The sequence below is a fragment of the Hemitrygon akajei genome, chromosome 21 (genome assembly GCF_048418815.1).
Source record: "Hemitrygon akajei chromosome 21, sHemAka1.3, whole genome shotgun sequence".
Lineage (NCBI taxonomy): Eukaryota > Metazoa > Chordata > Chondrichthyes > Myliobatiformes > Dasyatidae > Hemitrygon > Hemitrygon akajei.
The window spans coordinates 5,379,549-5,404,238 of record NC_133144.1 but is presented as its reverse complement, the minus strand read 5'-3'; the positions used below and the strand labels follow the sequence as shown (position 1 = coordinate 5,404,238).

At 41.9% G+C, this 24,690-nt stretch overlaps 1 long non-coding RNA gene across 2 annotated transcripts; it reads right to left on the bottom strand.

The window, feature by feature from the left end:
• Window positions 1-415: 415 nt before the first annotated feature.
• On the bottom strand, window positions 416-16,847 carry LOC140714055 (uncharacterized). 2 transcript variants are annotated; one of them, XR_012095820.1, is made up of 3 exons: window positions 16,721-16,847; window positions 8,688-9,972; window positions 416-1,254 (listed from the first exon to the last, which is right to left on the bottom strand). It is a non-coding gene; the product is annotated as an uncharacterized lncRNA (long non-coding RNA). The 2 variants fall into 2 exon arrangements; XR_012095821.1 differs by lacking the exon at window positions 416-1,254 and adding an exon at window positions 4,232-7,449.
• Window positions 16,848-24,690: the final 7,843 nt, after the last annotated feature.

Here is a 24,690-nt window from a genome sequence, read left to right as displayed (position 1 = left end):
ATGCAGAGGAGTTTGCACAAGAACTCCCAAATATTCGCTAGACAGAGTAAAGATATAAAAGTGAAACGTTAAAGATGAAGACGGGGACAGTGAAGTGAGTTGATGGACATTAAGGAGAGAAGAAGATTTAAATATACTTTTAATTATATGATACAGGGGAGAAAGGTAAAAATTTGAGAAATATTAATTGAGTAGTGATATTTTTTCTTCTCTTACATATACTTTTCTCATGCTACGGGGGAGCTGGGGGAACTTCAAATCGATTGCTACGGGATTCACGTGTGTAATCATGGCATTTGCCATGACCCGCACAATGGAGGGGGGTAATGTGTTTTTTTTTCATTCACAACATTAGCAGGGGGTTTTTTGTTGTTGTTTTCTTTATAATGTTACGTTCCCCAGTAACCGGGTAATTTTCCAGCAAAGATAGATGGGTCCACCGAAGCCTGATGCTACTATTTTCAAACGTTTTTATTTATAAAGGGGCACAAACGTATGGTTAATACAAAGCATTCAGATCATATACGTCGTCACAACTCAATCTAAAGCACAGGTATAGTAATAGTCAATCAGAAATAAGCTCTATCGTTGTCTAGGGGTAATGTAGGTATATATTGTTTACTGGATATTTAAAAGTCTTTTTGCGGTCACTGCAGTTCCACCCGCTGCCGTCGTTGTGGTGTCGCGTTGGAGCACTTTTGTTAGACAGAGAGAGAGAGGGGGATGAAAGAGTTACCCGACCGGTTTTCCAACCTGGAAGAGTTCGGTTTGTCAGAGCCTCGTTGGGGGAATGAACGCTCCTCTGTGGCCTCCCCTGTAGCTAAGCCGTTCTTCCGTTGTGGGGTCGCCAATCCCAGGCAAGGAAAAGACGCACACGAACCCCACCACCGGCTGTCGCTCTCAAAACGCTGTCGCAGGATTTCTAGGGTGTCTTCTGGTGCGTCTGGCGCCCCGCCTCGGCAGCCCACCTTTTATCTGGACTGGCAGGGTTGTAGATGTCCATCAGGGTGGGGGGGCGAGGCAATCCTTCCCCCATCACCCATCTCACATTGCCCCGAGATTTTGCACGTAGGCCAGTTCCTTATCCCACAAAGGTGTCTCCCAAGACAATGGCTATGTCCGAGGCTTTTGTCTTGTTGAGCGACCAGCCCACATTCCAAACCGTAAGGCTCTCTCTCTCTCTTGCGATTCTCACAAAGGAGGGGGCTGAGGTCATGACAATAATCTATTTTTCTTTTATCTTTTTTTCTTTGCCTGGATGATCGGAGGGGAGACACATAGCAACATGGAGAATTTTTAAATAATTCCCAAAGTACTACGAGAGTTGAAATATTATGTATTATTATAGATTGGAGTAACCCCGTTAAAAATAATGACTAATTTAATGAATTTTTAAAGTTTTTGATGTTAATGGGCTTAATGGACCGGTGAAAAGAAAAAGAATTCTAACATACATTAAGAAAATGAAAATAGATATAGCTTTTATACAAGAAACGCATTTAACAGAGATAGAACATCAGAAATTTAAAAAGAGATAGGGTCAGAAATGTTATTGCAGCTCCATTTAATTCAAAAGCGAGGGGAGTTGCAATTTTGGTTAACAAAACTTTACCAATTAAAATACAAAATGTATTAATTGATTCTGCGGGAAGATATGTAATTATACATTGTCAAATCTTTTCAGAACTGGACTAATGAATATTTATGCACCAAATGAAAACGATGTAAATTTTATACGAGGCTTTTTTGAATTTGGCTGATGCACACGATAAAATATTAATAGGTGGAGACTTTAACTTTTGTCTAGACCCAGTTTTAGATAGGTTGTTGCAAAACCAAAAGTAGCAAAATTAACTTTATCATTGATGAAAGATTTAAATTTGATTGATGTATGGAGAAGAATTAACCCAAAAGAAAGAGATTATTCATTTTATTCAAATAGACATAACTTATTCAAGGATAGATTTTTTCCTACTATCAGCGAATATACAAGACAGTGAAAAATATGGAATATTGAGATTTTTGATTGGAGAAAGGCTAACTTTGAGGAGATGCGCAGGGATTTAGAGAGAGTGGAATGGGTCAAGTTGTTTTATGGGAAGGATGTAATAGAGAAATGGAGGTCATTTAAGGGTGAAATTATGAGGGTACAGAATCTTTATGTTCCTGTTCGGTTGAAAGGAAAGATTAAAGGTTTGAAAGCGCCATGGTTTTCAAGGGATATTAGAAACTTGGTTCGAAAAAAGAGGGATGTCTACAATAGATATAGGCAGCATGGAGTAAAGGAATTGCTCGAGGAATATAAAGAATGTAAAAGGAAACTTAAGAAAGAGATTAGAAAAGCTAAAAGAAGTTACGAGTTTGGTTTGGCAAATAAGGTGGAAGTAAATCCGAAAGGCTTCTACAGTTATATTAAAAGCAAGAGGATAGTGAGGGATAAAATTGGTCCCTTAGAGAATCAGGGTGGTCAGCTATGTGTGGAGCCGAGGGAGATGGGAGAGATTTTGAACGATTTCTTCTCTTCGGTATTCACTAAGGAGAAGGATATCGAATGGTGTAAGGTGTGGGAAACAAGTAAGGAAGTTATGGAACCTATGACAATTAAAGAGGTGGAAGTACTGGCGCTTTTAAGAAATTTAAAAGTGGATAAATCTCCGGGTCCTGACCGGATATTCCCCAGGACCTTGAGGGAAGTTTGTGTAGAGATAGCAGGAGCTCTGACGGAGATCTTTCAGATGTCATTAGAAACAGGGATTGTGCCGGAGGATTGGCGTATTGCTCATGTGGTTCCATTGTTTAAAAAGGGTTCTAGAAGTAAGCCTGGCAATTATAGACCTGTCAGTTTGACATCAGTGGTGGGTAAATTAATGGAAAGTATTCTTAGAGATAGTATTTATAATTATCTGGATAGACAGGATCTGATTAGGAGTAGCCAGCATGGATTTGTGCGTGGAAGGTCATGTTTGACAAACCTTATTGAATTTTTTGAAGTAGTTACGAGGAATGTTGACGAGGGTAAGGCAGTGGATGTAGTCTATATGGACTTCAGCAAGGCCTTTGACAAAGTTCCACATGGAAGGTTAGTTAAGAAGGTTCAGTCGTTAGGTATTAGTGCTGGAGTAATAAAATGGATTCAACAGTGGCTAGATGGGAGATGCCAGAGAGTAGTGGTGGATAATTGTTTATCGGGATGGAGGCCGGTGACTAGCGGGGTGCCTCAGGGATCTGTTTTGGGCCCAATGTTGTTTGTAATATACATAAATGATCTGGATGATGGGGTGGTAAATTGGATTAGTAAGTATGCTGATGATACTAAGGTAGGAGGTGTTGTGGATAATGAGGTGGGTTTTCAAAGCTTGCAGGGAGATTTATGCCGGTTAGAAGAATGGGCTGAACGTTGGCAGATGGAGTTTAATGCTGAGAAGTGTGAGGTTCTACATTTTGGCAGGAATAATCCAAATAGAACATACAGGGTAAATGGTAGGGCATTGAGGAATGCAGTGGAACAGAGAGATCTAGGAATAACAGTGCATAGTTCCCTGAAGGTGGAGTCTCATGTAGATAGGGTGGTGAAGAAGGCTTTTGGAACGCTGGCCTTTATAAATCAGAGCATTGAGTACAGAAGTTGGGATGTAATGTTAAAATTGTACAAGGCATTGGTAAGGCCAAATTTGGAATATTGTGTACAGTTCTGGTCACCGAATTATAGGAAAGATATCAATAAATTAGAGAGAGTGCAGAGACGATTTACTAGGATGTTACCAGGGTTTCAGCACTTAAGTTACAGAGAAAGGTTGAACAAGTTAGGTCTCTATTCATTGGAGCGTAGAAGGTTGAGGGGGGATTTGATCGAGGTATTTAAAATGTTGAGAGGGATAGATAGAGTTGACGTGAATAGGCTGTTTCCATTGAGAGTAGGGGAGATTCAAACGAGAGGACATGATTTGAGAGTTAGGGGGCAAAAGTTTAAGGGAAACACGAGGGGGTATTTCTTTACTCAGAGAGTGATAGCTGTGTGGAATGAGCTTCCTGTAGAAGTAGTAGAGGCCAGATCAGTTGTGTCATTTAAGGTAAAATTGGATAGGTATATGGATAGGAAAGGAGTGGAGGGTTATGGGCTGAGTGCGGGTAGGTGGGACTAGGTGAGATTAAGAGTTCGGCACGGACTAGGAGGGCCGGAATGGCCTGTTTCCGTGCTGTGATTGTTATATGGTTATATGGTTATATATAAAGCAAGAATATTGTCAGATCATTCCCCCTTGATAATGACAATGATGGATCGATTTACAAATGGAGACTTAATTCAATATTATTAAAACGTCAAGATTTTTGTGATTTTATGAAAAAACATTGGTTTTTTTTAGATACAAACTCACATTCAGTTGATGATAAATTTATATTATGGGAAGCGATGAAGGCATATTTGAGAGGCCAGATAATAAGTTATACTTTTAAAATTAAGGAATATATGGTAGAAATAGATCAATTGGAAAAAGATTACAAAATTAGAAAAAGAATCTCAAAGATATATGACAGAAGAAAAACAAAGACAACTTGTTAATAAGAAGCTACAATATAATATACTTCAGACATACCGAACAGAAAAAGCAATTATGAAAACTAAACAGAGATATTATGAACTAGGTGAAAGATCACACAAGATTCTTGCTTGGCAGTTAAAAACAGACCAGGCTTCCAAAACAATAAATGCAATTAGAACAAGTGTAAATAAAATTACTTATAAACCTTTAGAAATCAATGAAACTTTAAAAAAAAATTATTCTGAACTGTATCAATCAGAATCACAAAATGATATTGTTGAGATAGAAAGGTTTTTATCACAAATAACTCTCCCAAAATTGAATTCGGGAGAACAGAAGGGATTAGATGTGCCTTTTACATTAAAAGAGGTCGAAGAAGCTCTAGGATCACTTCAGAGTAATAAATCTCCAGGAGAAGATGGTTTTCTGCCTGAATTTTACAAAAAGTTTAAAGATTTATTAATTCCTCCTTTTATGGAGCTAATACACCAAGCGGAAAGAACACATAAACTTCCAGAATCTTTTTTGACGGCTATTTTAATAATATTGCCAAAAAAAGACAGATCGTTTAAAGCCAACATCATATAGACCTATTTCTTTGTTGAACACGGACTATAAAATAATAGCAAAGATTTTATCTAATAAATTATCTAAATATTTACCAAAATTAATACACATGGACCTAACAGGATTTATTAAAAATAGACAATTGGCAGATAATGTAACTCGGTTACTTAGCATAATTTATTTGGCACAAAAGAGGGAAGAAATGAGTGTGGCAGTTGCTTTGGATGCAGAAAAAGCATTTGATAGATTGGAATGGGATTTTTTCTTTAAGGTATTGGAAAAATATGGATTAGGAGTATCTTTTATAAAATGGATTAAAACCTTAAATACTAACCCCAAAGCTAAAGTGGTGACAAATGGCCAAATTTCAGTTAACAAGGTCAACTAGACAAGGTTGTCCATTATCACCTGCTTTATTTGTGTTGGCGATAGAACCATTAGCTGAATTAATTAGAACTGACTCAGATATTATGGGTTTCAGAGTTAATCAGGAGGAATATAAGATTAACTTATTTGCTGATGATGTTCTGATTTATCTAACTAACCCATTGCATTCCATAAATCCATAATTGTAAATTATCTTCTAGATTGGAAGAATATGGGAAAATATCAGGGTACAAAATAAATTGGGATAAAAGTGAAATTGTACCCCTTACTAAAGGAGATTATAGTCTTAAATGTCGATTAATAACTCAATTTAGATGGCTGATAAATGGTATAAGAGTTGATAATGATATAAAGAATTTATATAAACTAAATTATTTGCCATTATTGAAAAAAATTCAAGAAGATCTTGACAAATGGATGATGTTACCAATAACATTAGTAGGTAGAGTCAATGCTGTAAAAATGAATATATTCCCTAGATTACAATATTTATTCCAAACACTACCAATACAATTACCGCAGAAGTTTTTTTCAAGAGTTAAATAAATGTGTGAGGAAGTTCCTTTGGAAAGGTAAGATGTCAAGAATATCGTTGGAAAAATTGACATGGAAATTTGACCTAGGAGGGTTACAATTACCAAATTTTAAGAATTATTACAAAGCAAATCAACTTAGATTTATTGCATTTTTTTATGAAGATAAAACTGCATGGATCAGAATAGAATTAGGTAAAATAGGAGAAAATATACCAGAAGATTTTATATATAAATGGGAATCTAAATGGATACGGGAAAAGAAAGAATCTCCTATACTAAAACATTTGATTGATTTATGGAATAAGATAAATGTTGATGATGAGATAAAGAAATCTTTGTTAGCAAAGAGACCTTTAATTCAAAATAAACATTCCTTTTACAATGGATAGTCAACTTCTATATAACTGGTTTCGCAAAGGGATTAGATATATAGGAGACTGTTTTGAAGGAGGTATATTAATGTCATTTGACCAATTAAAGAATAAATACAAAATATCAAATAACACTCTTTTCTGTTATTTCCAATTAAGGGCTTATTGAAGAGATAAACTGGGTCAAACAATGTTATTGCCGAAACCTAATGAAATAGAAACTTTAATTCATAAAGGAAAAATTTTAAAAATTATTTCTGGTATGTATAATTTGATTCAAAAACAGGCAATTAAACAAGGAATTCTTAAGTCAAGACAAAACTGGGAAACTGATTTGAATATTAAAATTGATGAAACAAGTTGGTCAAGATTATGTCTTGACAGTATGACAAATACAATAAATGTTCGACTAAGATTAGTACAATATAACTTTTTACATCAATTATATATTACACCACAAAAAATAAATAGATTAAACTCAAATTTATCTGATCAATGTTCTCGATGTAATCAAGAAATTGGTACTTTTTTTTTTACACTCTACTTGGTCTTGTTTTAAAATTCAACCTTTTTGGACAAATTTAAGAGTTTTACTGGAACAAATTATTAGAATACAACTTCCACATAATCCAACATTATTTTTACTAGGCAATATTGAAGGGATAAAATCGAAATCCAAATTGAATAAATATCAGAAAGAATTCATAAAAATTGCATTGGCAGTAGTCAAAAAGGCAATTGCAGTTACTTGGAAATCGGATTCATACTTGAGTATAGATCATTGGAAGAATGACATTTTTAGCTACATTCCACTTGAAAAAATTACTTATCATTTAAGAGATAAATATGAAATATTTCTGAAAATTTGGTGCCTTTATTTACAAAAGATAGGATTAAATATATAGGTGCTCCGAAGAAAAAATTATTGGTTATCTGGGGAAATAAATAAATATACATATTAAAGCTATTATGAACTCCATGGAGCATGTGGGGATCTTCCGATATCCAGGCATTCTTTCTTTCTTTCTTTTTTCTTCTCTTTTTTTTCTATAGGGACATGTTAGGGGGAAGGGGGAAGGGTTGTTAATTTTTTTTCTTACTGTAACCTATTTGAAAATTCAATAAAATAATTTATTTTTTAAAAATCAACAGATAAATATATAGGTGCATGGTCACTTACATCTATTGTCCCAATTCCACTGGTGTTTATTTTGTCTTTTCCAAATGTTATGAAATAGTCTATTCTTGTATATACAGAATGTGGAGCAGAATAATGAGTGTAATCCCTTCTGTCAGGGAAAAGGTCCCTCCATATATCAATTAAACCAACATCCTCAAAAAGTGTATTAACTTTCTTATGTAAAGATTTTGATTCATAGGTTTTTCTATTGGAAGAGTCTAAGTTTGGTTGTAATTGTAAATTTAAGTCTCCCCCCACATATCAGGAGACCTTCTGTTTCCGTTACCATAATATCAGTAATTTTCTGAAAGAAACCAATATCACTTCCCAGAGGTGCGTATATATTCAATAGAGTAACTGAATTGCCGTCTATATTCCCCCTTACCAGAATATATCTGCCTTTATCTCCCATTTCGAATATTTTTTCAAAATTTAGCTTACTTGAGATAAAAATAGCAACTCCTCTCCTATGTCCTGATTTATATGAGGAGAAAAACAAATTAGTGAAGCCCATTCTCTTTAGTTTTTTATGCTCATTATCACTTAAATGAGTTTCCTGTAAATATACTACATGGGCTTGTTCTTTTTTCATTTTGGATAAAATTCTCTTACGTTTGATTGGATTTAATAGCCCATTTACATAAAAAGAAATGAATTTTACCTTGTCCTTAGCCATCTGTATTTATCTGTCAATGTATCATTGAAATTAGAATAAAACTTAATTGATCTGCTCCCTGAACAAATAAGAACCAAGAAACTCAAATAATAACAAAAATAGCAACGAACGTGTGATTCCAAGGCTGAGGTCTTTAGTAAATGACCCCGTGTTGAGCTAGAGGAAATGTCTAGCTGTGGGGGATAACCCCTCCTATTTGTGAGTTGAGGGCCCCCATTGCAGTATTCATAAAAGTCAGTGAACAAATCCATTACACAAAAAAGATTTCCCTGTGTACTATATATACACATACATACACACACACACACATTACACACATACATATATTCTCATTTTGGTGGGGAAAAAGTAAGTGAGTGAATAAAGAATAACAACTAAGAAATATAAAATCCACATTATAATAAGTATTTCTTGAGATAGGTATATTACCATGTACTTTTGCTTCTGTTTAGCTTCTCAACATTTTTAAAGTTAGCCAAACCTGATGGCTCTTCTGAAAGGGGTGAGGACTGTCTTTGGGAGACTCCCTGTCTCTTCCTGATATGTTTCTCTCGGCCTCCTCCCGTCTCCTGCCTTCTCGTTTCTCGCACTATTTCCCAAGCTGAGCAGGACAATTCCTCAGCCAGATTTTCTTTTGTTTTGGTCATGCTGACGGACAACCCTCTGGCCTTCATGTCTGTCGTCGCCTCTTCCACTGTCTGGTACAACTGCGTCCCGTTGTCATAAAACACTCGAAGTTTAACAGGGTACGGAGTTTGAAATCTAATCTTATTTTGCTTTAATACTCGCTTTACTTTGGAGTATTCTTTGCGTTTCTGGAGGACCATGGGGGGGGGGTAATCTTGGTCGAAATATATTAATTTATCCTGTAAAAACACTCTTCTTACCCCAGGCCTTTCGTAGAATCTCTGCCTTGGTGCTGTACCGAAGATATTTTATTATACTATCCTAGGTAGGTTTTGTGCGCTCTTTTGACTTCCAGCTTCATAGCCGGGGGAAGATCCAACAAGTCCCGCAGTAACTTTACAACAAACTCCGTCATAGACGGGCCCTCCGCTCCTTCGGGAACGTTGTAGATTGTGATATTTTTCCGCCGTGATCTTCCCTCCAGGTCAAGCAGTTTACCTTCTTGGTGATGTATTATTTTTTATTGTCTTGCTCAGTGTCCGTTCCACGTTTTGAACGCGATCTTCCACCTTCTCAATGCGAGTCTCTGCCACCGCTATTTTTTGATTAACGCTGGCGAGCTTTGCCTTAATATCATGGAGCTGCTGCTTTATACCTTTCTGGACCTCCATTATTTCTTTCAGGATTTCGAAGACATTCGCCACTTCATCTGAACGAGACCCAGCAGCCACCTTGCTAGCACGCGGTCGGGTCAGAGAGCCACTGGCTGTACTCCTCTCGGACGCAGGCTCCGCAGTGTCGCTTTTTTTAATTTCCATTTCTTCTCCCCATTCTTGCCCCTCTTTTCAGTTCAAATATTTTTCGAAAAATATATTTGACGGGTTAATGGGGCTTAATACGCGTTTTTCCGGAGGAGCTAGTGACTTAAGCTGCCATTGTTGACGATGATGTCACCGGACTTCCCCTACCAGTATTTCTGTTCCATCCCTGCTGTTCACCACTCACTCCTGTGGTGATGGGTTCCAAACAGTCATCACTCTGTGAATGAAGAGGTTTCCCTTGAATTTCCTGCATGACTTTCTGTAGACTGAAGAAAAGCTTACATGTTTGACATGTTCATCATCCCTCATATCTCTAAGCTGAGGAAGAATGACATTGGTATTTAACCTCCATATTACATGCTTGTTTAAACATTATGGGTCATTTTCATTGCTTCTAAAGAGCTGCATCTTGAACATTTGGAAGCTAATTGACAGAAGAAAAATTTAGTTGACTTTGACTGTTGACACACAATAAGACCATAAGACTGGGAGCAGAATTAGGCATGCTACACCGTGGTCTGCTAAACCATTCCATCATGTCTGATCCCAGATCCCACTCAACACCATACACCTGCCTTCTCACCATAACCTTTCATGCCCTGACCAATCAGAAAACTTAATTTTCACTTTTACAGCTCCACCTTTTTTTCCCCACAGTTTACACCTCCACAGTTGTCAGTGGCAGAGCATTCCACAAGTTGACTACTCTTTAGCCAAAAAAAAAGCTCCTTACTTCTTCTAAAGGGTCATCCCTCAATTTTGAGGCTGTGTCCTCTAGTTCTGGGTACACCCACCATAGGAAACATCCTTTCGACATCCACCCTATCTAGTCCTTTCAGCATTCGGTGGGTTTCAATGAGATACCCTGACGTTCTTCTAAATTCCTGTGAGTACAGGCCCAAATCTGCCAAATGCTCCTCAGATGTTAACCCATTCATTCCCAGAATCATCCTTTGAGATATGGGGCCCTAAACTGTTGCCAGTACTCCAAGTACGGCCTGACTAGTATCTTAAAGCCTTACCATTATCTCCTTAACTTTAAATTCTATTCCTTTTCAAATAAATGCCAACATCGCATCTGCCACCTTTACCATAGACTCAACCTGTAAATTAACATGGGAGTCTTGCACGAGGACTCCTAAGTCCCTCTGCACCTCTGATGTTTGAATTTTCTCCCACTTCTGCACTTCTGTTCCTTTTACCAAAATTCATCAGCATACATTTCCCAACACTATATTCCATCTACCACTTTTTGTCCATTCTTACAACTTGTCTGACTCCTGCAATCGCATTGCTTCCTCAGCATTACCTAGCCCTCCACCTATCTTCATATCATCTGCAAACTTTGCCACAAACCATCAATTCCATTATCCAAATCACTGACAATGTGAAAAATAGCAGTCCCGATACTGACCCTTGAGAAACACCACCAGACACAAGCAGCAACCCAAAAAATGCCCGCTTTATTCTCAAAATGCTGGAGGAACTCAGCAAGCCAGGCAGCAGCTATGGAAAAAGTACAGTCTAGGTTCTGGGCCGAGACCCTTTGGCAGGACTGGAGGAAAAAAGCTGAGGAGTTGATTTAAAAGGTGGGGGGTTGGGGAGCGAGAAACACAAGGTGATAGGTGAAACCTGAAGGGGGAGGGATGGTAAAGAGCTGGTAAGTTGATTGTTAAAAGAGATACTGGGCAGGAAAAGGGGAAGTCTAATAGAAGAGGAAAGAAACAGAAAACCTACAGCATAATACAGACCCTTTGGCCCACAAAGTTGTGCCGAACATGTCCCTACCTTAGAAATTGCTAGGCTTACCTAGAGCCCTCTCTTTTACTAAGCTCCATGTACCTATCCAAAAGTCTCTTAAAAGACCCTATCATATCCACCTCCACCACCATTGCTGGCAGCCCATTCCACGCACTCACCACTGAGTAAAAAACTTAACCCTGACATCTTCTCTGTACCTACTCCCCAGCACCTTAAACCTGTGTCCTCTTATGGCAACCATTTCAGCCCTGGGAAAAAGCCTCTGATTATCCAGATGATCAATGCCTCTCATCATCTCTATCAGGTCACCTGTCATCCTCTGTCACTCCAAGGAGAAAAGGCAGAGTTCACTCAGCCTATTCTCATAAGGCATGCTCCCCAATCCAGGCAACAGCCTTGTAAATCTCCTCTGCACCCTTTCTATGGCTTCCACATCCTTCCTGAAGTGAGGTGACCAGAAATGAGCACAGTACTCCAAGTGGGGTCTGACCAGGGTCCTATATAGCTGCAACATTACCTCTCGGCTCCTAAATTCAGTTCCACAATTGATAAAGGCCAATACACAATACACCTTCTTAACCACAGAATCAACTTGCACAGCTGCTTTGAGTGTCCTATGGAAGAAAGAAAAGTAGGTGATGGGCAGACAAAGATGAGAGAGGGGATGGGGAATGGTGAAGGAGATGGGACAGCGGGGGGCATTACCAGAAGTTCCAGGAATCGATGTTCATGCCATCAGATTGAAGGCTACCCAGACGGAATACAGTCTTAAGTGTGCCCTCATCACGACAGTGGAGGAGGCCAAGGATAAACATATTGGAATGGGAATGGGAAGTGGAACTAAACTGGGTGCCAACTGGGAGATACTGTTTTTTCTGGCGGATGGAGCATAGGTGCTCAGCGAAGCAGTCTCCCAATCTACGTCAGGTCTCACCAATATACAGGAGGCCACAACAGACTCAAAGGTGAAGTGTTGCCTCACCTGGAAGGACTGTTTGAATGGTAGTGAGGGAGGAGGTATAGTGGCTACATGGAACAGTCTATGTTCCAAGCATACACTGGTGACCATCCTGTACTATATAGATAATTCCATTGGTACCGATTCCTGCACCCATGCTGAACTCATCGATTTCATCCACTTTGCCTTCAGCTTCCACACTGCTCTCAACTTTACCTGGCTCATTTCTGACACCTCCCTCCCCTTTCTCAATCTCTCTGCCTCTATATCTGGAGTCAGCTTATCTATAGCAAACCTTAACAGCTACCTGGACTATAGCTCCTCCCATCCTCTCACTTGTAAAAACACCATCCCTTCTCTCAATTCTGCGGTCTCTACCACATCTGCTCTCAGGATAAAGCTTTTCATTCCAGAACAAGGGAGATGTCCTCCTTCTTCAAAGAAAGGAGCTTCCCTTCCTCCAGCATCAACGCTGCTCTCAACCACATCTCTTCCATTTCACACACATCTGCTCTCACAGCATCCTACCAGGGATAGGGGTCTTCTTGCCCTCACCTACCACCCCACCAGCCTCTGTGTCCAGCGCATAATTCTCTGCAACTTCCACCACCTCCAACTGATCCCACCACCAAGCACATCTTTCCCTCCCCCCACTTTTTGCTACCCGACTCCCTTGTCCATTTGTCCTTCCCCACTGATCTCCCTCCTGACACTTATCCTTGCAAGAGGAACAAGTGTTACACCTGCCCCTACACCTCCTCGCTCACTACCATTCAGGGTCCCAAACAGTCCTTCCAGGTGAGCTAACACTTCACCTGTGAGTCTGTTGTGGTCATATACAGTGTTCGGTCCTTCCATTGTGGCCTCCAATATATCGGTGACACCTTATGTAGATTGGGAGACAACTTCGCTGAGCACCCATGCTCCATTCACCAGAAAAAGTGAGATTCCCAGTGGCCATCCATTTTAATTCCACTTCCCATTCCAATATGTCTATCCATGGCCTCCTCCACTGATGTGATGAGGCAACAGTTAGGGTGGAGGAACAACACCTTATATTCCATCTCTGTAGCCTCCAACCTGATGGCATGAACATCAATTTCTCGAACTTCTGGTAATGTCGCTCTTCCCCCACTTCACCATTCCTTTCCCTCTCTCATCTTATCTCCCTGTCCCTCCCATTGCCCCCCACTGGTGCTTCTCTCCCTTTTCTTTCTTGCATGGACTTCTGTCCTCTTTTATCACTCCCCACTTGCCCTGAATCTCTTTCACCAATCAACTTCCCAGCTCTTTACTTCATCCCTTCCCCTTCAGGTTTCAACTATCGCACCCCCCCCCCCCCAAGCTTTTAAATCTACTCCTGCAGTCCAGCCAAAGGGTCTCAGCCCAAAACATCAACTGTACTTATTTCCTTAGTTGCTACCTGGGCTGCTGAGTTCCTCCAGCATTTTGTGTGTGTTGTTTGGATGTCCAGCATCTGCAGTATTTCCTCTTGTTAGTTCCCACTCGCTGCCTCCTGCAAGTAAGCCAGCAAGTTGTTTGTTATCTCTCCCGCTCATTGGAAAATGGAGTCACCTCTTTCTCCCTTATTAGGGGAGAGAGAGCCTGCAGCATGTCGAATTATTGGGTGAACAATGTAATCTTCGGGGTAAATGCAAGTCTGTGTCTTTGCTATTGCTTTGCTCACGCTTGAGTGCTGATAGCGGGTACGCTTTATTTTTGCCGGTGGGGGGAGGGGGATGGTTGCTTGCTTCTACTTATGTGCGGGAGGCAGGGGAGCTGGGGGTGGGGGGGGGGGGGGTCTTTGGGGTTGGAACATTTAACTGTCATTCATTCTTTAGGGCACTCTGTTTTTGTGGATGGTTGCAAAGAAAAAGTATTTCAGGATGTATATTGTATCCATTTCCCTGACATTAAATTGTACCTTTGAAACCTTTGCCTGTCAGCCATTCCTCTATCCATGCCAATATCTTACCTTTTATCTTGTTAAGCAGCCTCATGTGTGACACCTTATCAAATGCCTTCTAAAATCTGTGAATTACATCCACTGCCTTTCCTTTGTCCACCCTGCTTCTTACTTCCTCGAAGAACTTTATCAGATCTGTCAGGCAAAATTTCTCTTCATAGAAACCATGCTGACTTTGACTTATTTTATTATTAGTACCCATCTGAAACGTAGAAAATAGGTGCAAGAGTAGGCTATTCGGCCCTTCGAGCCTGCACCACCATTCAGTATGATCATGGCTGATCATCCAACTCAGAACTGGGAACTTTTGCCAAACTGGGATGAACAATTGTAGTTCATCCATGCGATCTTTAAATGCTTGCCATTGCATATCCACTGTCAACCCTTTAAGTATTATTTTCCAGTCTATCTTAGCTAATTCATGTCTCATACCTTCAAAGTTACCCTTCTTTAAGTTCAGAACCTTTGTTTCTGAATTAACTATGTCACTCTCCATCTTAATGAAGAATTCCACCATATTATGGTCATTCTTACCCAAGGGGCTTCGCACGACAAGATTGCTAACTAACCCTTCCTCATTGCTCAATACCCAATCTAGAATAGCCTGCTCTCTAGTTGGTTCCTCAACACGTTGGTTCAGAAAACCATCCCGCATACATTCCAAGAAATCCTCTTCCTCAGCACCCTTACCAATTTGGTTCACCCAATCTATATGTAGATTGAAGTCACCCATTATAACTACTGTTCCTTTATTGCACGCATTTCTAATTTCCTGTTTAATGCCATCCCCAACCTCACTACTACTGTTAGATGGCCTGTAAACAACTCCCACCAGCGTTTTCTGCCCCTTAGTGTTATGCAGCTCTACCCTTATCGATTCCACATCCTCCAGGCTAATGTCCTTCCTCTCTATTGCGTTAATCTCCTCTCTAACCAGCAATGCTACCCCACCTCCTTTTCTTTCCTGTCTATCCCTCCTGAATATTGAATATCCCTGGATGTTGAGCTCCCATCCTTGGTCACCCTGGAGCCATGTCTCTGTGATCCCAACTATATCATATTCATTAATAACTATCTGTACATTCAATTCATCCACCTTGTTACGAATGCTCCTCACATTGACACACAAAGCCTTCAGGCTTGTTTTTACAACACTCTTAGCCCTTATACAATTATGTTGAAAAGTGGCCCTTTTTGATTTTTGCCGTGGATTTGCCTGCCTGCCACTTTTACTTTTCATCTTACTACTTTTTGCTTCTACCCTCATTTTACACCCCTCTGTCTCTCTACACTTGTTCCCATCCCTCTGCCACATTAGTTTAAATCCTCCTGAACAGCAGTAGCAAACGCTCCCCCTAGAACATTGGTTCCAGCCCAGCCCAAGTACAGACCGTCCTGTTTATACTGGTCCCAGCTCCCCCAGAACTGGTTCCAATGCCCCAGAAATTTGAATCCCTCCCCCTTGCACCATTTTTCAAGCCACATATTCATCTGAAATATCCTCCTATTTCTACTCTGACTAGCACGTGGCACTGGTAGTAATCCAGAGATTAGTACCTTTGTGGTCCTACTTTTTAGTTTATCTCCTAACTCCTCAAATTCACCTTGTAGGACCTCATCCCGTTGTTTTACCTATATCGTTGGTACCTATGTGCACCACGACCACTGGCTGTTCACCCTCCCATTCCAGAATGTCCTGCAGCCGCTCAGAGACATCCTTGACCCTTGCACCAGGGAGGCAACATACCATCCTGGAGTCTCGTTTGTGGCCGCAGAAACGCCCATCTATTCCTCTTACAATTGAATCCCCTATCACTATAGCTCTCCCACTCCTTTTCCTTCCCTCCTGTGCCGCAGAGCCACCCATGGTGCAATGAACTCGGCTGCTGCTGCCTTCCCCTGATGAGACATCTCCCCCAACAGTATCCAAAACAGTTTATCTGTTTAGGAGGGAGATGACCTCAGGGGACTCCTGCACTACCTGCCTACTGCTACGCTGTCTAGTGGCCACCCTTTCCCTTTCTGCCTGTGTAGCCTTTACCTGCGGTGTGGCCAACTCACTGAATGTGCTATTCACGACTTTCTCAGCATCGCGGATGCTCCAGTATGAATCCAATCGCAGCTCCAGACGCTCAATGCGGTCTGCCAGAAGCTGCAATTGGACACACTTCCTGCACACATAGTCATCAGGGACACTGGAAGTATCCCTGATTTCCCACATGCTGCAGGATGAACAAACCACGGGGCCGATCTCAGCTGCTATGACCTACCCAATACTTGCCTCAACTTTTGAAACTTTCTCCTTTGAAAGGAACTTACCCAGCCTTACCTAACTTGGAGTGAAGCTCGTCCTCAGCCCTTGCTTGCTGAATCCTCTCGAGACAAAGCCTTCCTACTCTGTCTCCCGCTACTCCGTCGCCCGCTCCGTCTACTGTTCTCTTTAAATACTCCCGCTGCCTCACAGTCTAACTTACACGCGCTTGCGCAGTCGTGCCCCCGTTAAACTGCCGAAGAAAAAAAAACTGCTTGGTCACCTGACCTCGATTGCCCAATCAGCTGCTTTCTGCTTAGTCTGAGCTATTCAAATCTTGATTGTCTATCAACGGCTCTCTGCTGAGCTATTCAAATCTTGATTGACTTGATTGCACAGTCCAACTGCCAAAACTGCCAGAATCTCTCGAGTCAAAGCCTCAAATCTCCACTCCTTCACTGGCCGCTTTCCACAGCATGAAATCTCATCTTAATAATAGGCTCCAATATTTTCCCAACCACTGAAGTTAGACTAACTGACCCATAATTTCCTTTCTTTCACATTCCTCCCTTCTTAAAGAGGGGAGTGACATTTCCAATTTTTCAGTCCTCCAGAACCATGCCAGAATCAAGTAATTCTTGAAAGATCATAACCAATGCATCTGCTATCTCTTCAGCAACCTTTTTCAGGACTCTGCAATGTAGTCCATCTAGTCCAGGTGACCTTAAGACCTTTCAGTTTGCCTAGCACTTTTCCTTTGTAACAGTAATGGCACTCACTCCTGCTCCCTGACATTCACGGACCTCTGGAATACTACTAGTGTAATCCACGGTGAAGACTGATGCAAAGTACTTAAGTTCATCCACCATTTCTTTATACCCCTTTACTACCTCACTAGCATCATTTTCCAGTGGTCCAATATCAATTTTCACCTCCCTTTTGCTCTTTATATACTGTAACTGAAAAAATTTTTTGGTATCCTGCTTTATATTATTAGCTAGTTTTCCGTCATATTTCATCTTTTCCCTTATAGCCTTTTTAGTTGCATTTTGTTGGATTTTAAAAACTTCCCAATCATTCAACTTCCCAGTCACTTTTGCTACATTAAATACTCTTTCCTTGGCTTTTATACGGTCCTTAACTTCCCTTGCCAGCCATGGTTGTCTACCCCTGCCATTTGAGCACTTCTTCTGTAGGTCATATCTATCCTGCACCTCGTGAATTATTCCCAGAAACTTCAGCCACCTCTACTGTGCCATCAGTCCTGCCAGTATCCTCCTTCAATCCACCTGGGAAAGCTCCTCTGTCATGCCTCTGTAATTCTCTTTATTCCATTCTGACTTATGCTTCTCCCTTTTAAATTGCAGTATGAATTCAATCATATTATGATCACTGACTTCTGGTTCATTTACCTTAAGCTCCCTAATAAAACATGGATTATTACACAACACCCGATCTAAAACAGCCTTTCCCCAAGTAGGCTCATGCACAAGCTGCTCTAAAAAGCCATCCTGTAGGCATTCAACAAATTCCCTCTTGTAATCCAACAATCCCCTTGCATATTGAAGTCCCCCATTACAATTGTGATATTACCCTTAGTACATGCCCTTTCCAGCTCTATTTGCAATCTCAACTCCACATCTTGACTACTATTTGGAAGCCTATGTGATTTTCATAATGTTTTTTTCACACTTGCAAGTTCTTAACCACCCTCAAAGATTCAACATTCTGAGCCTACTCTTTCTAAAGATGTAATTCCATCTCTTACCAACAGAGCCACATAACCACCACCTATGCCTTCCTGCCTGTCCTTTGCATACAAAGTATATCCTTTGATATTAAGTTCACAACTCAGCCATGACTCAGTGATGTCCACACATCATATTGACCAACCATGAGTTTGTCTGCCTTATTCCCAATGCTACACGCATTTAAATACTGCATCTTCAGTCCTGCAGTATTCACCCTTTTGAATTTTACCTATGTGGTACAATATAACTCTTTGCTCTGACTGCATTTGTACCCAATCATTGGCTTGTCCTTCCTTAATTTCATGTTACACCCATCATCTACTGGTAAACCTGCTGGTTCATCCTCAGCTCTGTCATACTGGTTCCCATTCCTCTGCCATATTAGTTTAAACCACTCCCAACAACTCTAACAAACCTGCCCACAAGGATATAGATAGATAGATAGATAGATAGATAGATAGATAGATAGATACTTTATTCATCCCCATGGGGAAATTCAACTTTTTTCCAATGTCCCATACACTTGTTGTAGCAAAACTAATTACATACAATACTTAACTCAGTAAAAAAATATGATATGCATCTAAATCACTATCTCAAAAAGCATTAATAATAGCTTTTAAAAAGTTCTTAAGTCCTGGCGGTAGAATTGTAAAGCCTAATGGCATTGGGGAGTATTGACCTCTTCATCCTGTCTGAGGAGCATTGCATCGATAGTAACCTGTCGCTGAAACTGCTTCTCTGTCTCTGGATGGTGCTATGTAGAGGATGTTCAGAGTTATCCATAATTGACCGTAGCCTACTCAGCGCCCTTCGCTCAGCTACCGATGTTAAACTCTCCAGTACTTTGCCCACGACAGAGCCCACCTTCCTTACCAGCTTATTAAGACGTGAGGCGTCCCTCTTCTTAATGCTTCCTCCCCAACACGCCACCACAAAGAAGAGGGCGCTCTCCACAACTGACCTATAGAACATCTTTAGCATCTCACTACAGACATTGAATGACGCCAACCTTCTAAGGAAGTACAGTCGACTCTGTGCCTTCCTGCACAAGGCATCTGTGTTGGCAGTCCAGTCTAGCTTCTCGTCTAACTGTACTCCCAGATACTTGTAGGTCTTAACCTGCTCCACACATTCTCCATTAATGATCACTGGCTCCATATGAGGCCTAGATCTCCTAAAGTCCACCACCATCTCCTTGGTCTTGGTGATATTGAGACGCAGGTAGTTTGAGTTGCACCATATCACAAAGTCCTGTATCAGTTTCCTATACTCCTCCTCCTGTCCATTCCTGACGCACCCCACTATGGCCGTGTCATCAGCGAACTTCTGCACATGGCAGGACTCCGAGTTATATTGGAAGTCTGATGTGTATAGGGTGAACAGGACCGGAGAGAGTACGGTTCCCTGCGGCGCTCCTGTGCTGCTGACCACCGTGTCAGACCTACAGTCTCCCAACCGCACATACTGAGGTCTATCTGTCAAGTAGTCCACTATCCAATCCACCATGTGAGAGTCTACTCCCATCTCCGTTAGTTTGTGCCTTAAGATCTTGGGCTGGATGGTGTTAAAGACACTAGAGAAGTCAAGGAATGTAATCCTCACAGCACAACTGACCCCATCTAGGTGAGAGAGTGATTTGTGCAGCAAATACGTGATAGCATCCTCCACTCCCACCTTCTCCTTATACGCAAACTGAAGAGGATCCTGGGCGTGCCTGGTTTGTGGCCTCAGATTCTGTATTATCAGCCGCTCCATGGTCTTCATCACGTGCGACGTCAAGGCAACAGGTCTGAAGTCATTCAACTCCTTTGGTTGTGGTTTCTTCGGTACCAGGACAATACAGGATGTTTTCCACTGTCTGGGTACTCTTCTCTGCTCCAGGCTCATGTTGAAGATGCGCTGTAGTGGTTCTCCCAGCTCAGTCGCACAGGCCCTCAGTAATCGTGGGGAAACTCCATCCGGTCCAGCCGCCTTGCTGGTACAGATCTTCCTCAGTTGACCTTCCACCTGTGCAGCCGTAATCCTGATCGCCCCTGGGATTCAAGTGCAACCTAACCCTTTTGTACAGGTCACACCTGCCCCAGCAGAGGTCCCAATGAGAAGTATGAGTCCCTGCCCCTGCTCCAATTCTTGAGCCACACATTTATCTGCCACCTCATTCTATTTTGTCATGTGGCACAATATTTGTTGACATTGAGTATATTGATTGTGTGGGCTTGCTGTGATAAATTGGCTGCTGGGTTCTCATAAAAATATTGACTAGATGGAGGCAATACTTGTAAATACTTTCAATCACACTGTTCTTACCCAGAAACCTTTGAGCTTTAGAATGTACTGTCACTGCGAATCAAGCACACATGTGCCAAAAGATCAAAGTTGTGCCAAAGACGTGCACACATTCAATGGACAAGAGGCTCCATTAATGGGTGTGATGGACCTCCCAGGGACAGGTGAGATCATGCTATTTCAACCTAAGGATTTGGGACTTGGGCGAAGTTTCTCTCACATGAAAAGCTTATAATGTATCTTTCAGATAAGTCACTAAATGATTTTCTACCAGTTAAACTGGAAGATTGAGATCAAGTCTGATATGGTTACAAGTGACCTATAGCATTCACACCTCAAAATTTATACATATTAACAAACTCCAACAAGAAAGTCTAATCACCAACCCTTGAGATTTGTTGGCATTGGCATTGCCAAGTTTATCACCATCAATCACCTCAAGGTCACAGTGACCAGAAAGTAAATACTGTGTGCTTCTTGTAGGGCAGTGGGACATGTGCACAGCTGTTAATTTATAGCAATAGACAGAATCGTAGATAGATGACGGGCAGGATTGACCCATTATATTGCATACAGGTAGATAGTCATGGAATTTGATGCTGATCCCAGATGCCTGAACCATGACCAGATAGAAGATGAGGATTTGCTCTCTTGTTGTTCACTATATCAATGTGATAACAGAGCTCAACTTGAAGACTAAAACTGTCTCATCTAAAATGCTGTCCTTCATCCATTGATGTATTTCGTAAATGTTTTACAGGATAGTAAAGGTAAAGGGTTTGTGTACAGCAATTTCATGGTCATCACACCTGGAAATGAACCCTGGGCATGGGAGGGGTTTGTTCTGATGACATTAGTCTTTAAATGGACCAGAGTTAAGTATTGTGGATCAGTTCTGTTTTAAATCTTGTGGACCCTACAGCACATTCAATGTACAATAGAAAGGCCATTCTGCCACCGGTCCCTGCCAGTTTCCTCCCACCAACCTATTGCAATGTTCTTTGCTCTATTTGTTTTCACTCAGCTTCACCTTAAATCCATCCATCCATCCAGCTGCCCCTGTAGTGACAGATTCTGAATGGTCACCACTCTGAATAAAGTGACGGCACCAATCAACAGCTCTCTGACAACTTGCCCTTGTTCTTCCTTCAAACTTCATATAGTTGCTCACAGGGCAACTGCTCTGAAACTTCTGCTCAGAATTGTCAATTTTATATGGATACTGACAAATTGAAATATTGTGCAGCTAATCCCCTATTTGCATACATAAAATAATTATGATACATTTTTACAAGTCATAATAACCAACAAAACTACACACACACACACACACACACACACACACACACACACACACACACACACACACACACACACACACACACACACACACACACACACACACACACACACACACACACACACACACACACACACACACACACACACACACAGTGCCAGAGAAACCCAGCACCAAGCAACATCTATGGAGATGAAGAAACAGTTTTAAGTTTCAGACCAAGGGCCTTCATCACCATCTTTGTTACTTCTAATCCCCACTCCTTCTGTCTCAGGGTCATCCCAGTCCCCCAATCTCTGGGTCACCCCTCTCAATAGTCTTTGGGTTGCTCCACACGCCTCTCCCCATTCATTCTCTGGGTCACTAACATCTCTCCTGCATGTCTGGGATGTCCTCCACCCATCTCTGGGCTGCTCCCATTTTCCCCAATGCCTTTTTCACCTTTCTACCCCCACCTATTCACTACATCATTCCCTTTTGCCCTCTCCCATTCCCCTACTCAATGTGGGTCTCCACCTTCCTTTCCCCACACCCTCCATCTCTAGGTCACCCATTTTCCACCAACCTCACAACTTCCATCACTGGGTCACCACTAGTCCTTCTAAATCCGCAATCACCCTCATTTCTGGGTCATCCCTCCATGTCCCCCTCAGCCCTGTCTCTTAGTCACACAATTACTACCTCTCCTATTCCTGCCCAACTGATTCTCCTCCACAAAACCCCGCCCCACCATGTTCCATCCCCAATCCCCTTTGGATCACTCCTCTACCCATCTCAACCTCCAATTCTGGCTTGCTCACTTCTCTAGGTCTACCCACCACCCTTCTCTGGGTAAGAATCCTCCACTCACTCCTTCTCTAAGTTGCTCACTTCCCCTTTTCCCCCAACTCTTGATCACCCATTCCACCCTCATCCCATCTCTGGGGCAGCCATTTCCCCCCATCGCTGCTGTTTCTGGGTCTCCCACTCACCTGCATTTAAATCACTGCTTTTCACCCTCTCCTACACCTTTCACTATGTTGGTTCTTTCTTCTCTCCTGTGTCTCTAGGTCACCACCACCACCCCTTCCCATCTCCAAATCTTCCCTTCTCTCCCTCATCTATGGATGATCACCTTCCTCTCTGCTCTGGGTCTCCCCCTTGTCTCTGTAAATCCCCCTTCCTTGGTGAGGCCCAAACTACAGAAGCCCTTGGTTGTACAGGTGAACAGGATGGCAGTGATTGTCAGGAACACTACGAAGAGGGAGGTCACCTTCTAGCGGGGATGTCCCTGGCACGTCTCTTCCCAGTGACGGTAATATCTAGTGTCCTTCTGAGGCAAGCCGGGGAGAAATTCTCTTAAAAAAAAAAGGAAAGTTGACTGCCGGGTCATTCGACTTTGGGGACACCCTGGTACCTGTGAGTTGGAAGAGAATTTTGGTAGAGAAGATGTTGAAACTGGAAGGTGTCTTTTCTACCGACAAGTTTGATGTGGGTTGTTTCAAGAGCACTTGCCATACAATCCGGGTGACCGAGGATATCTGTTTGGAGAAAAGACTGGCCCCTGCAAAGGTGGAAGACATTCAGCAGCAACTGAAGGGAGCTGGGATCATCACTGAGACCAGAAGCCCCTGTAGGGGAGGAGAGAGAGTGTGGAGAGGGAGGAGAGAGTATATGGTGGGGGTGGAAAGAGTGACTGGAGGGGGAGCAGATAGAAGGTGATGGGGAGAACACAGAAGGTGTGGCATCGAGGAGAAATAATGTGGCAGGGACAAGAGAGGGTGTAGAGAGAGAATGACAAGTAGGAGGGAGTGTCACAGGAGAGGAGAAGGAGTGTAGAGGAGGAGGGAGGTTGTGGTGGGGCAGAGAGAGGGGTTGGGGAGAGAGGAGGGGGCAGAAAGGTGAGAGAGAGGAAGAAAAGTGGTTGGAAATTGAGGGGAAACGGGATTAGGAGAGAGGGGTACAAGGGGAGAGGGTGGGAGAGGAGAAAAAGGGGATGGTCATGGAGAGAGGGGGGGAGAACCACAAGGAAGAGAGATGGGGCAGAATTTGTCTGGATGTCTGTTTGAAAAACAGGGGTGTGCTTTGTCCCTGTCCCTGTTCTGGTAGCACTCGATGCCCACACTGGGTACACTGTAGGGGTGATTTCCTACCTATACTGAAAGGACGAATGGCACAGAGTGTAGAGCCTGGAGGGACTCAGTAAATCTGCCAGGTCCTGTACACATCATGGGAAATGATCAGAATCACCACCCTACCTCTTCCTCATACTGAAGGGTTGAACAACCACTGCTGGATGTTCCACAGGGACTAGATTCTGGACAGCACCAGGCTTTACCCTTCCTCTGACTTCTCGCATCACAACTCAGTCCACCCTCATCGCCTCGCCCTACTTTGCACAGAACAGTACAGCTTAGAAACAGGCCATTTTGCTCATCTAATTCATACCAAAGCTCATTCTATTTGCCACATTTCATTCATACTTATCTAAATCCTTTCTGTCCATGTACCTGTGCAAATGTCCTTTAAACCACTTCCTCTGGCAGCTCAATCTCTATGGACCATCTTCTATGTGAAAAGTTCGTCCACTGAGTCCCCTTTAAATCTTTCCACTCTTACCAGTGCCACTAGTTTTCAACTCTCCTGCCCTGGGGAAAAGATCCATATTGTGTATTTAATATTTCTGTAATATTTGAGTAATCTTGTATATGTATATAATTTGACTAAAA